This window comes from Nylanderia fulva, unplaced genomic scaffold, assembly GCF_048542155.1.
Source record: "Nylanderia fulva isolate GAGA-0341 unplaced genomic scaffold, ASM4854215v1 Scaffold27, whole genome shotgun sequence".
In the NCBI taxonomy this organism is placed as follows: domain Eukaryota; kingdom Metazoa; phylum Arthropoda; class Insecta; order Hymenoptera; family Formicidae; genus Nylanderia; species Nylanderia fulva.
The window spans coordinates 129,266-146,850 of NW_028190336.1; the positions used below are offsets into that span (position 1 = coordinate 129,266).

Genomic DNA, 17,585 nt, shown 5'->3' on the forward strand with positions numbered 1-17,585 from the left:
GAAAATATCGATCCCTTTAATTTTCAATCGGATAAATAATTGAATGAATTATATTTGATTATATGTTTGTTTATATGACGTTTTATTTAATTTGATTAAGAAATTACAATTATTGTTTTCTATTTTACGATTCGTTTTTTTTATTTAATTCAAATTATTTGCATTTTAAATAAACTTCTCTTTTTCTCTTTTACTAGAATTTATATAAAAGTTAAAAATATCTCCTGTACATTTTTATATAAAAATTGAAAAGGGTGCAAGTAAAAGTATTAGAAGTACGTGCCGGATTTTTCATACGCAATAAAAAAAAAAAAAAAAAAACAATTTTAATATTTTTCTAATAAAACCATTGCGCATCGACTTTTTAGTTGAATAATTTCCTTGTCCTCTTTTCCTCGGCGATACTGAGAAACGTACATTGAAAAAATGATGGACAAGAAACCGCGCACCATTATGCCGCGCGTGCAATGCAATTTCGAAAGTGTACCGTTATTAATGAATCAGCATTGGAACTCGCTCGTGATACGCGAGATAGAAGTCTGGCGAACGTTTAACTACCTTCACTTATTAGTAGCGCAGCGACGTAATAAACACGAGAGTTCGTTTAAAAAGCAAACTTCTGTTGCGTTTCGCTGGCAACTACCGGTCACCGTGCTGTAGTTTGCGATTCGTGAAAGCCCGTCAAAGATACTGATTAACGCGTAATGCAAAACGCAAACGAGAGTCACTACCGGGGGATACGGATCACCGGCTTCGCTTCAGTTTTGCATTTTTTAGAGATCGCAATATTTGATCCGCATTCGTGACACGCGGATTTAAACGTCACCGGCGGAAAATGATGGCTGAAAGAATACGATTTATAAATAAACGTAACACATTGTTGGTTGTGTACAGAGCGATTAATTCTTAACTGGAACAATACATTTTGCATTTTACTTTTCGCGTTTTTTTTCTTGTAAAGCAATTGAAACGCAGGTTACATTGGTTTCGACGAAACAAAGAATGATAATATTGAAAGACAATATTCGCGTAATATTTTTATTTTATAGAAAAATCTTTATTCTCTAGCAATGAGATGGGAAACGAAATAACAAACTTGAACAAAATAAATAGACAATCTTCTAAACGTGTTTTTGAAAACTGTATATGTCTCACGCAAATACATACTCTTCATTAAGGATTATTAATATATCGCATCGAATAACAATTTGATAAATCCGATAAATTTAATTTGGAATTACATAATTACGGTAAAATGGATTTTATACTTTTCTCTCTCTCTCTATTGCGTGCGCTCGCGGGATACATTCATCAAACCAGAGATTAAAAATAGTACAATAACAATTACTGGAAGACAATTTCCTGTAGCACCGATAATATCGAAAATTATTTTTCCCGGATTATGACAGAGTTTCAATCCGCGTGTTCAAACATACATGAAATTCGCACTCGCGCGTATTTGTGTAATGGGATTACGTTGCACTAATATCCCTATGTTGATGCTTTGCAATAACACCCAGACTTATTGTTCGCGATTCTAACGTTGTTTCGCGCGATAGACGCGTCGCGATTGAAAAAAAAAAAATGATGAAAAATGTAGGCGGAACAAGTTTAAAGCGCGGAACGCTATCCTGTAGTCGATGCAATTTGAGTGCACGCATATTCGAGTGCGGGACCATTTCTCGCCTCTCTCGCTTTCTCTCCCTCTTTCTCTCTCGATTGCCTCATCGAAATACATGGCGAAAAATGCAATTATTCGTATGCGCGCAGTTAGCAGCAGCACCTGCAGTGCCACGCGTGATTGTACGCGAGAAAATGTTGTTTCGAACTCAGTAATTTCGCGAAATTGTACCATATGTAAGTACTGTTCAAGGAGAATACTGTATACAGAGAGAGAGAGAGAGAGAGAGAGAGAGAGAGAGAGAGAGAAGCCATAAACTTCCTATGTTATTTTGCATTATACGCTGAGTTAACAAAATTTGAATAAGACGGGTTGGCATAATTTCTGAATTATAAATAACTGAAAACAAGCTTTATGCGGGTAAATTTATGCTTAAAAATATTTTTGCTGTATAAAGTGTAAAAAATATGTTGGTGATATTATTGTGAAAATATCTGAAAGAACAGATCGGAGAATATTGGAATATGTATTAAAAATGGAAAAAAAGAATGCGCTCTGGATCTATTGTCGGTCGATGAAAACGAATCGTATCGGCGCGAAAGATATTGTATATTGTAACACATTTCGACAATATTAATCCAAATATATTTCCATAAAAACATGTGCGAATCAATGATATTGCACTCTAAAAAATTGTTTTACGCAATTGTTTTACTCTTGTACGAAGTACATATTGTCACAAAAAACTCAATAGCCTTTCACTCTCATATTCTTATACAAGACACGGAAGAAGCACTGACCCGAAAAGGCAACAGGAGCTGCAACTATGGAAACAGCGTTGCGAAGCAGGTAATCTCCGACGAACCAGAAAGGGAGAGAGAATAAGAAGGAAGAGGAGAATAAAAAGAAAGAGAGAGAGAGAGATGAAACGGAGAAAGTGCAGAGAAGAAGAACAGAGGGAAGGAATAAAGCACAGAGAAAAGCAATTCCAACGGCAATTGTCCGTAAGCCGTGCAAAGATTGCGGGCCAATTTCCGCCCCTTCGTGCGTGCGCGAATTTATTTCTCCTCCGCTTTTGCCGTTTGTTCGGCCTCCACTTTTCTCGACCTCCCGATTTCTACGGTAGCCTCGGTCCAGCGGCATTTTTATCCGAACGCGAGGAATAACTGCACAAAAGCGCGCGCTCTTCGATCTTTTTAGTCTCCTTACACTGTAAAAGATAAGTAACATATTACATAAAAATATGTAAAATTACACTTATTATTTATGTAATTTTATATATCTTTTTTTACAGCGTACAAAACAATCTCTTGGTTTCAAATTTGATACCAACGATTAATAATGTTTTTTTTTTTTTTTAATACGAAAAACTAGAAATTTCTGTTTAAAAAATGTGTGGGAATTTGATATAAAAAAAAAAAAAAACGATAAATATATAGTTTTAGTCGAAAAACTACAAAAGTAGTCGGTAATACGAGAAGATTGGAATATACTGCCTCTGCGATGTTTCTTTGCGCACTATCCGAATTACTCGCTGAACAAATCCAATTTGATTGGGGAGGGAAGCTTGTGTTATCCAGTCACTGGGCACGCTCAGTCGATCCGGTCATCCTGTCGTCTCCGCGTATAGCGACGATATCAGGTAAATACGTGCAGAAGAACTTTTGCTTTTGGCATCTGGCCAGATCAGGCTGGAACCAGCCTCGTACACAACTGGAAGGGACGGATGAATTCTGTGGGTACGCCGTGGAAAACTCGGGAAAAAGGTCAAATAAGAGGAAAAAATGAGACGTACAAAAGTCGCCGATGCAGCGACTAACTGCAGCGTTTCGTGCATCTTCTCGCGATGGCGTTTCCGCACGATGCACGTTCACGATAATAATAAACGAGCGTGTGTATATAATCGACTCGAGCGGGCTTTCTCTTCCATAGCAAATCTCTCAGCGTAATGTCGCTTAACTTTATCTAACATTTATCGTTATAACCTGTAGCTAAACGTTCTACTTAATTCTGCGCTATGCAGTTCTCTCGTTTTATATATCTAAAAGTTGCAGATGATGTGACAATAGCAAGTATTTGCTCATATAATTACGGTCTAGATTGTGTGTATTATGACGTAAAAGAAATCTCGTAATTTCTCAAATATTATATCCTTGCATGAAAATATCGAGATATCGAAATATTTTCTAAAAGCGTAATTTTATAAATAATTTCATTTCAGCGATTCTATAATACGTTCATTTTATTCTCGATTGAAAAATCTTGTAATATTACAATTCGACAGTCCTCCTGTCGACAATCGATATTTATATATATTTATATATAAATTTCCCATATAGCTCACAATCACTTCGCAACGGATCTCGACGCGATAAGATTGGAAACCGTCCTGGTTGAACCGTAGCAGGAGAAGAGCTTATATCTCGCTCTGAGAGAATTAATCGTTTTAAAACTGCGCTCACTACGTGCCGCGAAGCGTAATAAAAGTATCCCGTGAGTTGATACGCGAAAAGCGTAAACTAGCATCGGATTTTCAGAAGGTTTTACGGACTCGATGAGGTAAATCGTTGCTCTGCGCAAGGTTGAACTCGTCGGGAATTTTAGTGCGCCCTATGACGCGCGGTATAACTTTTAGCAGCGCTTACACACCCACCCTGACTACGGTTGGGTATCCGTTCGCACACAGGAGTTTTGTGCGAGCACTAACTGACTGAGCCGCTATCAGATAGTATACTCCGATATTTCTTTTTCTCTCTCTCTCTCTCTCGCCCTTTTTTCAGTCCATATAGTCGCGAGAAGCGAAGTGGGGCGGGTGTAACGAACGCTAAATTGGACAATGTGACCTACGAGCGACGCTATGGCTAAACCTCGCGCGTTTCTTCCGCCAATACCAATTCGTGAAGATTTACAACACAACCGGGCGGAATTGTTGATGCGACGCGAGAGAGCCGGGCACAAACGAGAGCAAAAAGCAAACACGATCTGTTTCTATGCGTCATCGAGGCGATTAACGTCCTGCGATTTCGATGTTCCATTGTGCGCGAGCGAGCTGCGACTAACCGAGGATTCATCGATTTCTAACTTCTTTTTTTCTTTTAGTCGCGAATAAGCGAATCGTGGAATAGATACTTATTCGCGGCAAAACTACTGCGGATATCGTCGAGAGAATACGGAGGATTAAAATGTATAACAGGAGCGTAGAGACGCTTAAACGAAATAAATCGAATATTTACTTTGCCGGCAATTATTTTTGAATGTAACGACTTTGCGTTTTACTTTGCATATTAGTTTACTTAATCGAGGAGATTAAATATAATTCACGCAGAAAAGCTTTTTCTCGCGAATATCGCAGAATTGTAGAATTGTCGCAGTCGTGTGTGTAAACCGATCTATAGAACCGTATAACAAAAAAAAAAGGAACGATCGCTATGTTGAACAGTGTTATTTTTTCGTTATATAAAACAACCAGCTTTTGTATTAATTCGTATGCTCGATATGCCGAACCGGGAAGACAATTTAAATGAAAGTGCTTATTACTTTTGAATCTATCGTTTACGCGCGACTAATCCTCTTATAATTCCCGGTAGTTACTTTTGAAAACAATTTCACATCGTTTTTATCGCGCGACATCGTTTCTCTTCGCTCCGTGACCGATGCGAAAACCCGGAGGGCTATCAATTTTTTTTTTTCCGAGAGCCCGTAGCACTTGGTTTCCACCGCTCTTTTGGTGCACCGAATTTTTTGATCCACTTCATGTTTTTTTCAATTATTTCTCGACGGTGGTCTCTATGTCCGTTCTCATTTCGTCTGCTCTTTCTCTCTCTCTCTGTTTGAGTGCGCGTGTTGGAGAACGGAAAAAAAGGCCCGTCAGTGAACTGGAAGAAGAGCAACTAGACTGTCACGGCGACTCCGGGACGCTCGGGTTTTGATTAAAACTAAACAGTGAATAAAAATTCCTTGCACAGCACGTACACGACGCCCAACCCCGTCGGAAATTCTTAGTTGCGTCAGCGTTACACGCACGAAACGTCCAAACATTTTTCCTTCCCCGATCTCACCCCTCGTTTCTCCTCGGTATATACACAGTTACAAGCGGCAGGAGTTGCTGAAGGGAAAGTAGAAGCAGCCCGATTTAATTTGTTTATTCCACCCCGTATTTCTCTTCTAACCGCCCCTTCGCGTTAGTTTGCCCCTATCGAAGAGAGCGCACAATTTCCGCATCCGGAAAACCGCCTCCGCATTATTGCTGAAATCTTTCGAGGCCGTTCGGCTAATGAAATGTTGCTTCGGTAGCGCACGGAAATGCTGATTCTCGTCCCCGGAAAGAGAACGTCGGGCGAAAGGGTGGATGATGAGAGGGATTCATTCAACGCGCGACATGTAACAAGAGCTCATAACCGTAGCTACGGTGCCTGCTTCCGCTCTTGCTCGCTATATCCCGCCCGGACATATCCCGTACACCCTCGCATCGTATTGGCTATCTCGTAAAATCCCGTCCCGGTGTGTTGCCGCTCCACTTTCTCGCGAGAAAAAAAAATCGGACGCATCCGGAGCGCGCGGAAGAAAATAAGAGTATTATAATCTAGATATACGCGAAGGTCGACTCTTTCAGCCAGTCGGATACTCCGCATGCGTGTTCTGTAAAAAGAAATCGGGAGACTCTATGGCACAACAAAAGTAACATCGTTTTTAAAAATTTCCTTAATTTCTATGTTTTTATCCGTTTATTATGTTGCACTGACAGGAAAAACGTGCGCGCGATACAAATTTAATTTCGCGAAATTCAGTAGAGCGATATATTTTTTCCTGGTTAATAAAAAATTCAAAATGCACAATGTCGCGATGACAATGAAGCTAGGCAATGTCTTCTCGATGTTGTCCGCAGTTGCTTGCGGAGAAACCAGTAACGATGGTAGTTGACAGAAGTGCACGATTTTGTCATTATACGGAGAGTTCATCTCGGGTTCGTTCTTGGCACGAAGGAAACGAAAAGAAAGAAAGAGACGCGAATGCGACAATCGGATAGAGACAGGAGGTTGGGACTTCTCGGGAAGAAAAGAAAACGGCGGGTCCAGTAACGCGTGAAGCACCATGATTACCCTTCCACCGTAGGCAAAAACCACGAAGGAACGAGAGTAAATAGGCGGACGGTGAAGGAGAGAGAAGATATGGACAAAGAAACGTGGTGACCGAGATGAGAGAGGAAGAAGAGGACAACGGAAAAGGGTCGCGCGGTCTCGACCGGAGTTCAACGGACTCGCGCGCGTTGAATCTAAGTACTCCGGTGTGTAACTTCTCTCTCTCTCTCTCTCTCTCGATATATATGTTCCTTCTCCATCCACTCGCCGTACATCTTTTTCCGTGCCTAACGTTTCTACGTACGTGCACGGAGAGGTCGGTATCGGGCTGGCTGCGAAGCGCCGATGTAACGGTAGCCTTAAGCGCGGTCCGCGAACGTGGCTTAGTCCGGAGGATAGATAAACGTATAGTAAGATGGATACTGTCTACGTGTTCCGAGATAGAGTCTCTCGGGTTCTAAACTACGGCGCGAGAGTGTGCATAAATATCTCTTTGCTCGGCTGAGATTAAGGAAGATTTCAGTTACGCCGATTGAAAAATACAACGAGCGTCCAATTTGCAAAAATGTATATATCTCTTATTATGTATGTACATATCTCTGTTTTTTTTTTCAGGTTCCTATACACAGGCTTAAAGGAACTTGAAATATAATTTAATATATTATAAATAATGAAAAATTTAACACTGTTTTATATAAGAATTCGTTCATTGAAGAAATGTGTTTAATTGCATTAATCAAGCGACTAGTAAACGACATATTTATGATTGTGACGCAAGTAGTATAATTATCTTTTGACGTAGAGTATATTATAGTCAGTTGGTGCACTGGGAGAGGGTTGATGATAAAAAAAAGTTGGATAGTCGTTACGTCGTGTATACAAGAAATTGTAGCCCGTGGCTGAGAATCGGGAGAAGACGATCCGTGCGGGGTTTTCGTCATGAATAACGCACCCGCTGCAATGTGTCCGCGAAAGCGTAAAGTTTCAAACATGCTTTTTTGATTTAGCAAAGAGCAGATGGAACAGAGAGGCGACACGTGCATCCGACAAACCTGAAAAACTTATCGCAAATAACAAGTCCATATATAGTTGTTCGTTACGCTGATGGTACGCTAACCGAACACCATCTGGAAGTCGATTCTCTTGTCATCGTATAAAAATGTTTTTCAAAACAATTCTAGAATATCTATTTCATATGTACACGCGCTCGCCAATTCTTTGATTTGATTTACTTTTTTAAACAGAAACATTGGAAAAGTATCGAATACAAATGCGTAGGAAAGAAAGGTTTTTTCACAGTGAATTAATGTAAACGAAATGGTCTAAAAAAAATAATCGCAAAGTAAATAGATTATATAAAACAACAAATGTATTCAAAAAGGCCAACTTATCGAGCAATATTTAAGATGTTGTATCCAATTAAAATTTATTTCGTAAACAATATATTAAAATTACAAAAAAACCTTCCATATAAACGTTTCAACCGCACGCGGTCTTTCTCAGTATAACAGTATTACGTAATTTATAATTCTTACAAAAAAATCATCCTATTCTTAAACTTACTAATAGTCCGTTAATTCGAGTCAAGAATTTATTAGAAATTTATGCGTGTTACAATTTGTCACATTTAATGTATTCGCCGTAATGTGATCTTATGATGTTGGATCTCGTAAATTATTTCTTCGTTTTTAAGCGAGAAATTCTTAAATACCCATAAGCGTTTGTGTCGCCTCTTCTCACAGTTTAACACAATTTAAAAAAAAAAATTGAAATTATTCCAAATAGATAAAACCAACAGTCTAACATGACACCTCATTTTGAACTATCAGATTATATAAAACTAAAAAATCGAGAGAAAAGATTGGCGAATTCGGATTAACGTCACTTTCGTTAAGACTGAGAAGAGCAAAGACAGACAAATGAGTTTCGGTAAAAGGATGTTCAGTTTCCGTTCCTCATCGCTCCATCGACCCTGCTTAAAGTTTAACCTCGCCGTCCTCGATTGCCTTCGTTAACGTCGCCGGCGCATACGCACTTCCTTCTCCGCCCGCACTCGCCGCGCGAGTGCATCAGCTCCCCTTAAGCTGTTCCCAGAACACCTTGGTTGCGCGCCATTGCCTATCCGCATTCCCGTGGCGGTACATCCGGGCCAAAGTTTGCGCACTTAGGCGAGCTGGGAGTAACGAGACGAGGAAGAGGCGAAGCAACACGTTGCACGAAACTTGCTCTATTTATCAGCGGTTAAGAGATGCCCCGGCGAGAGTACTCGGCACGTGTATATTTGCGTTTGATGGAGGCAAAAGGACTAGCAATGCGGGGGGGAGGAGGAGGGAAGAAACGAAAGACGGGATCGCAAGAACGAAACTTTCATCGTTATCGATATGATAGTGGTAAACATTGATATTTTCCTCTAGCAAGATAGATTTTAAATATAGGTTTAGCAAAATTTCTTGTAATAGAGAGAATGAAGAGAGCTCTTGCGTCTAAAATTATTATATTGAAAATTAAATGTGATAAGAAATTATTATTGCAATATTTTTAATTACAAAATGTTCAAAAAATAATAAAATGAGCGCGATCAATAACGTGATGTTAATTAATTTGGACGAGGAAAAGTTGATTTATATGTCAGTATCCGGCTCGTATTAATTATACATTATAACATTCGAAAAATATTGCTTATATTTCATTTACCATTATACCGATATACGAGAGGAAAAGGTTAATCTGCTTCGTAAATAGATTACGATTCTTGTGCGCGTAAATAAAATAAAATCAACTTCTAAAAATACCACAATTTCGGCAAATTTACATATTAACGCGCAAGCAGTAGCGATTTAATACAACACAATATGAATTTACATAGTTCGCATAATTCGCGGATTTCAATAAAGCATCAATTTAATAGCAAAACCTCGTTTCACTTGTCGTCGTACATAATCACCGTTGTGATGTTCGATTAATTAGCGCTGCCGTAAAATGGAAGCTAACGTGTATCGGTGCGCAGCACACACGAGCACGCTCAAAAGCTTAATATAAATGCAATGTATAATTAATATACGCGTAATATGCAATAGTGTATCGCGGGTGCCGAACCAGTAAACATTATGCCTACTTGCCGGTTCAGAATAATCTTATCGCATAAATCGCGACTCATTGCTTCGATCGGATAAATTAGGAATCATATTCTCCGTAAATTACGTATATACACAGTCGCAATCTCGCGTGAAAAATATGTCTAGAGAAAATTCTTCTTACACGCGAGCCTGGCATTTTTCGCCTTAATCTCATTGCCACGAATTTCTAGCGTGCCTAAGTCGGGCGAAAAGAAAGACAATCTCCTCTCTCTCTCTCTCTCTACATCGGGACGCGCAAGACTGCACCGGTACTGGTACTTAGAAGTGAACGATCTGCAGTCATTTCTCTCCCGAGTTTACGACGTTCTGGCGTCCACGGGGGTTTTTATACCGTTTTTACGAGCGAACCCAAGCCTTCTTCCTTCGCGAAGAGAAGAACCCGCGAAGAAGTCCTCTTCGAGAAGAAGGAGAAGAGATAGGGCGAGACCACCCCAGGATGCAGGAACAAAGGAACGAGAAGACCGCCGTGGTGTTCCGGATATGCGCGCTGTTTCGTCTCGCGTCGTAGGGAACACACAAAAGGGATTACAGTTTCCGAATCACTGGATGTCTCGCTTAGTCGGCGTCGCTTCCGTGTATGGGGTCGGATGCGCGCGAGGACCCAGGGCGGAAGGACCGCGAAACGAAACGGGGTTGCGACAAACTCGAGTAAGTCTCTCACATCCCCGGGTCGACATTTGCCCGGGGATCGTACGCCCTAGGCCGTATGTTTGCTCTTTGTCGGGCGCGCCAAACTCTCTCGTCGAAATCGGGAACAAACGAAAATCCTCCTCCCTCTTCCACTTCCCTCTTTACTCCAGCTCGCGGTAATATCTGGCAGAGCGGGTCGATGAACCGCGTGGATTCTCTTGCGGTTTCTATCGCGGATTTCGTGCCGCGGAAGTCAATCGCGTTCGCGGTAACACCCGCGAAAAATCGCGACCTATTGAAAAGTTCCGCGATTCTCAGAATCCGACAGGGTAAACGCGGCCGAGAGAAGAAGTCGAAGGTAAAGAGAGGAAATCCAAGAAGCGATTTGTCGGTTCTCAACGAGGTCGCGCTTCGAACTACGAAATCACGTCGTTCTCGCGCGCGCGCGCGCGCTCGCCACTTTTTTCCTTGTTTTCTTCTAATTTAACTCCCTCGAGTCCCTGCCGCCGGCAGATGCCCGAGACTCAATTGAAGAAATCCCTAAAGAGGGACTAGACTGGGGAAGCGGCAGGGGTTGACAATGTAGATTGAGAGCGGTTGGAAACGTGAGTCGCCGACGATAATTAGATCTGCGACAACGTCGCGACTATACTTGTTTTGCGTTGTTACCGCATTATTTGTCACGGTATCGGACGCGAATATTATATTTTTTTTTTATTATATCAGCGTAACATAATTTCGAATTAATAAACTTTTTTTTTTCATTGAGAGACGTAAAAGCGCAAAGAGATGAAAATTTATTAATATTGTCAATATGTTTCGATCTCTTTAAAGAGATAAACTCGACTAGAGTCGAACTGAAATCTGTCAAGCGATAAAGCAAAAGGCTAAGAAGGTTAAGGAAACTCTTAGGCAGCTTTTAAATAAAGAGCGAAGCTCGCGACCCACTTCTCGGTCACCGCAAAATCCCTCCTACTTTTTTTCATCCGTTATTCGCAGATCAATTCACTCTTTTATCAGTCATCGGTCTTTTTATGCCCGCATTTTTTTTTGCACAAATAACAGACATGCTAAAGTTTGACGCCTAACAAAAGATAAAATAGATTTTATATCTCGGTTACGACTGTATTATATATAGGTAGCTTCCGAAAAGAGATTTTAGATCATCGAAATTATTGTCGTTAATCTTCTATTATGCGATAAACCAATCCTGTCAAAAGTAATACGTATAAATTCATTTTCTTGCATTTAAATATTTTCGATAATCTTTTTCTTCCATTTTTTATATCTCTCTCATTTTTATGGACCACGAGATTGGAGACGTTTTCGGAATATAATATAAATTATTACGACAATAGCTTTTAGCCAGCAAAAGGAGATAATAAGCTCGATATAGACAGTTAAAAATCTGAAAAATTTATGAATCGAGAAGAATTACGGCAAATTTGTAGGCACGAGAAAATCGAAATTCCATTGGTTAATTTCGTTAAAAAAAAAATCATTGGTTTAGTCTTGCGATAAAGCATTCTCTTTGACTCGTCGTCAAATAAGATCGTCTATATTTGGTTCTATTGAGCAAGAAAAGTTGACCCACATCTCTATTGAGCATGCGGAAAAAATGCAAAAATATTTTTTCCATTGCTCGTTTAAATTAAATTATATATCATCAAATTAATCAACCATTAAAAATTCTAATTATATAGCAAATCTTTGTTTCGGTTATAGACAAAAGATATTTCCAGGAAATTGTGTTGCATGTTAGATAACAGACTGTTACGTAATTTCTGATAACCGTCGTCTTCTGAAAATATCAAATATGTACAAAGCTCTTCAAATCTCGAATAAAATTGCGAGATTGTCATTCTCGTGGAAAAATAAATAATTCTCATATATAGGAAAAACTTCGAAATTGATTAAAAAAAAAAAAAAAAAAAATGACGACTTAATTGAAAAATTTCAGCAACTTTTGCCGCTAATGTTTTTTAATTTCGTTTAATTTGTTGAGAAGAGAAATACAGCAATGTGTGATGAAGAAAGAGATGAAGCAAAGAAAGACAAATGGAAAGGTTAAAGTCAGGGAGGTCGCTTGCGTGACAAGATACGCAAGTACACGAAGATGTACATCGTGGTAGGATTGAACGATACGGGACAAATGGCATACACCACGAAGAAGGCGCATTATGGCTTTTAAATGAGTCGCTGACTTGCGCGAGGCTTTCTCCCGCCAAGAGTTTTCGCCCGCGCGATGTCTCACTGCGCTCGTAAAAGAAATAACGTTTCCCGACTACTTTGTCTTCCTCCCTTTTTCCGTCGCCTCATTTCTCGTTCGTCCGAGACGGCCGTAAAAAAAGATACATTATGACGAAGCACGGTCTTCGAAGAATCCAAACTTTTGTCAAAACTGTCCACACTGTGCAACTTTTTTCTTTAGAGCTCTACGTATATTTTTCTTATATTAAGATAGTTGCGTCTCTTGCACGAAACTCATTTATTTTTCTTCTTCCACCAATTATTTATAATTTATATGTCTTAATAATATATATGTTTTAATAGATTTAGCTACGGTTAGATAAATTTAATCTCAATAAATATATAGCGTCGTTAATAAATTAACAAATCAACGTCATATCATTATTAATTTTCAACGTCTTGCGTTATGATAAAATATGAAATTAGAAAAAACAGTTATATATTTAATTAAAAAGGAAATGAAGAAATTAATGATTAATATTTACGAAATATTTAATAAGAATTTAAGGTTTGAAATGAGAAAGAGAGCTCGAGAAAAATAATTCTTAAATAGTCTGAAAGAGCGACATTCTTTTTCATCGGGATTCCAAATACGAAAATCCTCAGCTTAGCTCCGACAGATCAAAGTGGACCGTATTTACGATCGAAGAGGAAGAACATGAGCTTATATACGCCAGCCTGGTCTCTTGATCCCAAGACGAAACAAGTAATTCGAGCTGGCTATCTATTTATCGATCCAGCTCTCTCTCCCTCTCATCCTCTCTTTCCGCTTTTTTCCTCCGAGTATCCCCTGGTGAAACATCGCTGCTCGTGTTCATGCTCCCTTTGCCACTAGGATGTTTTGTCATATGCGCGCGCGCTCTCTCGTCTTGGTTTTGCGCTGCCTCTCGGTTGCAAACAGGAATGAAGATTTATCCCATCCGTGTACCGCGGTTGACTTCCGTTTGTCAAACTACCCCCGTTCTCGCGACTTTGCCGCCGCGTCACCCAGGTCGCCGATAATCGATGTCGTACTCGCGCGCACGTTCAAAGTTTCTTCTGTAAATTGACGATGAGAAACGGAGAGCACGCGGCGTCACGAGGTGTTTCGCATGGACGACTTACGTACGTGCGAACGCTCTTATTCTAAACTCGCGGCAAGCCGCAAACGATCCAAATTAATCAAGGCGTTAAATTTGCGCGCGCGACCTCGGAAATTCCTATAATTTTCACCCGAACCGGGTTAAGTAATACAGGGAAATTAATTGCGAACGGTTTTGCGTCAAGTCAAGAATCGATCGATTCGAATCCGCGCGGTGACTCGATGATTCGCCAAAGTAAGACGCGGATAAATGACGGGATTATTTTTCTTCCTCGACGCGAACGTGCTTCTTATTTTTCGCATATATTGTTCGCAAGTAATTCTGAGTGAATAGAGAGCGCGAACGACGAGATATTCTTTTGTTGTTGAGAAGTAATCTGAGGTGGAACGAAAGAATTAAGAGATGAAGAGGCGATATAAACTTGTTATTTTTTTTCTCAAGCACCAACTTCTCTCGACTTACTTTGCTCTTATCGCGCGTCAATGAGAGGAAGGAAGGCGCGGACGATTACCAAGCTGAGAGAGAATAAAGAGATAAGAGTGCGAGGGGTGAAATGACGTCTTTTCCGCGCGCGCTGCTCTCTCTCTCTCTTGAAGACGACTTTAGTAGCTTACCACCACCGACTCTGATAGTGTCTCATTCGAACGTACGGCGGACGGATACCGGTGTTGTTGCCAGATATCGGATTTGGCTTTGTCGGTAGCCACCCGCCCGGCCTTTCCCAGGCCGGGATGAATCGAGTGGGATCGTGTTTCGGAAGTCTCTCTAAATCAAGTATCCGCGTCGCTCGAAACAATTTCTCGAGAAGTGTTGCGGTCTGCGAACCGTAATCGTCTTGCTGAATTTCGTTGCCCAAGTAACACACACGTAGTTACCGTTATTGGGAAATTGTATCGTAGCGCTATACACGAAATCTTGGCGAAGAGGCAAAGACAGGAGGCTTGACCTGTTTCTTTGTATCGTGCAGTTCTCCAATATCGATTATCTAATCTAATGGTTTCCAATTTGATTGTTAATGACTAGTAGTATTATCATTATTATATATGTATATGGAGCTGTATTGCAAATAATTTGTATTTTCTTTTTCTATGTAATATCTCTATCATCGCAGAGTTGATCATTAATTTGCTATAAAATTCATATACCTCGAGAGAAATTGTAATATACAGAAAGCATATTCACGATTCAGTTGTTTTATCAATTTCTGTTTAATTTCACGCTAGAAGATCATCAGTTTACATTTGTGCTCATAGAGAAATGGAAGCTAAATTTTCCCTTTTCGAAATATATGTCAACATATGATGTATCTATATGTATTATTAGAATTGAAACTGTAATCTCGTGAGAGAATAATATATACTCAAAATGTACTATTCCTGCATAATGACGGGTATTATTAGGCTACATATATTATTCTCATAATTTTAATAGTGAGAACCATCGATGCATATTTAATGCATATCTAGATTATTATTACATTTTCTTACATACCTTCCGCTTGTTTTGCGATCTCACGTGACAGATTGAGGTGTGTCAACGGCGTATAAGATAAGCAAGGATTTTGAACAGCAAACAGTGTTGATGTGACGGATCAGTTATCCAATGTTTATTATGGTTCAGCCATGCGAGACGAGGAAATGCGTAAAGAGGGTAGTATATCGTTTTGTCACGGTGGAAATGTGCGATGTCCGTTTAAACCCTCGGATATAGACACGTTATTTTATACACGCAAGATGTGTACAACACCTGCGATCTCTCTCCGCTTCAAGGCGCATATAATTTAAATGCCGATTCACATTGCGATTCATACAATTTAAATACCGAAAACAATACATGAAAACCCATCTTTTTCTCATGCAATCTCTTGTTGGAAAAAAAAGTGATTAAACCAACGTGTACATTTCAGTTATTATTAAACACAATATTATATTTTGATTTTGAAATTCTCGTATACCATATACATTATTATAGGAAAATTTTCGCTCTACTATACTTTACATTTATATATATATGTGCGACGATATATTTTATTATGAAAATACAGACCACATACGCGCGCATAATAATGCTGTGAACAAAAGTAGCTTAACGGTATTGAAATATAAATGAAATGAAAATCCGAGGATTGCGTGGGAGTAATCCATGCACGACATATTAATGTACTGTTTCGCGATGTCGGTGTGCGCGATGTAACGTCCGGTACCGTCTGAATTTAAAGCGCCCTTATACACACAAATACACACAAATAAGTGTAGGTATATCAGATATTCTTACATCATCATGGTCACGGCCTTCTGGTTAGACCAAACGATAAATGGTCGTTAGGGCACCTGCCAACCGCCACTCTCCGATGCTGGTTTTTCGTTGTACGTACATCGTCGACACGGTGATGCACATGAAAACCGTTGAAGCTCGCGTCGCCCTAAGTCGTCGTAAAGTCGCGTCTTCCGGTTTTGGGGTGCGTCGCCGCGACGAAGTTCTACGTATACCTAAAAATAAATCGCAACGGATTAAATAGCTGACATAGGTGCAGGAGCAATAGAAAATAATTTTTCGTGAAAATATCCCTTCGTTCAAAATATACTATTTTAATCGATCTTTCTTTTCGAGAATTTCAATATAAATATATCTACATATGATGTTTAATAAAGCTTATATAATTATACATCCAAGTATATATATATATATATAATAGACCGATAATATTGGACCATGAATTTTGAATAAGGCGATTATTCTTTTGTCATTCGTGATAACGCTATTAATCGCGTTCCTTCAGTCTTCGCAAAATGGGAATTCGAATTATGTTCTTAATCGAATTACATTTCTCGAAACTCATCCCGACGTCATGATCGAAGTTGCATCAATTATGCATCGTATTGTCGACACCCAGACGACGGAAATCATAAATTATCCAATAGATAGGGATGCTGAACGTGAAGGCGAACTTGGTTAACGATACCCTTGATGAACGTTAGCAGAAAATTAACGCGTTATCATCTCGCGTTAGATGTAATCTATAATAGATTCTTTCTTCAAATATTACGTGATTTAAAAGGATCATTAAAAATTTGTTGCTGACATTTAACAATATCCATTCTATTTGATCAAATACATGCTCTTTTATCAGACATCTTGATTCGATATGATTGTCAAATCAGACCAAATCTTGAAAAACGATTGCATCATGAAGAGCGAAACGTTTTTTTACGCAAAGCGTGGAAACCGTGACGGCGCATGTTAATCTCGTGTCAGGTACGTCAGTCAAGGCCGGATATGAAAATGAGATGCTCGAGAAGCTCGAGTCAATGTCACCTGCGGCCCCTACGTTCAGTTGATGACTCGATTTTCGCATCAATATATCTTCTTCATCATTTTCCGCTATTAAGAAATTTCAAAAACTCCTCTCGTCGGCACTTAATATTATTATTATTATTGTTAATAATATTTAATTAAAACTTCATTAGAAGAGAAAATGGAAAATATCTGGATCGACGATCGCGAGGAGACAATCGAGAAGGTGTCTTCGTATTCTTCCTCCCGTATAATCTCATCGCGAACCGGCTCGATTTAATTTCGCAGGTCACGCTCGACCGCGAGCGCGATCTCCGCTTCGGTTTCCCTCTCATTGTGAGTCCCGTGTTGATTCCCCTACTCGCGTCAAGGGCGACCTCCTCGCGCGGTCTACTCTTTATCTTTCCTGAACGTCTATCCCGGCGCGATGCGATGCGTGCGTAGGCCGTGCGACCGGAAGCCTCCGTCACGGCTCGTCGAGCCACCGTTTCGT

General features: G+C 39.8%; 1 long non-coding RNA gene across 2 annotated transcripts in view; it reads right to left on the reverse strand.

The window, feature by feature from the left end:
* Positions 1–1,128: 1,128 nt before the first annotated feature.
* Positions 1,129–17,585, reverse strand: part of LOC114931536 (uncharacterized) — a 165,631-nt gene continuing 149,174 nt past the window's right edge. For both annotated transcript variants that reach the window (XR_014924923.1, XR_003819685.2), the window contains 2 exons: positions 16,073–16,287; positions 1,129–2,831 (listed from right to left, as the gene is read on the reverse strand). This is a non-coding gene — a long non-coding RNA (uncharacterized LOC114931536). The remainder of the gene's footprint in view (positions 2,832–16,072; positions 16,288–17,585) is intronic.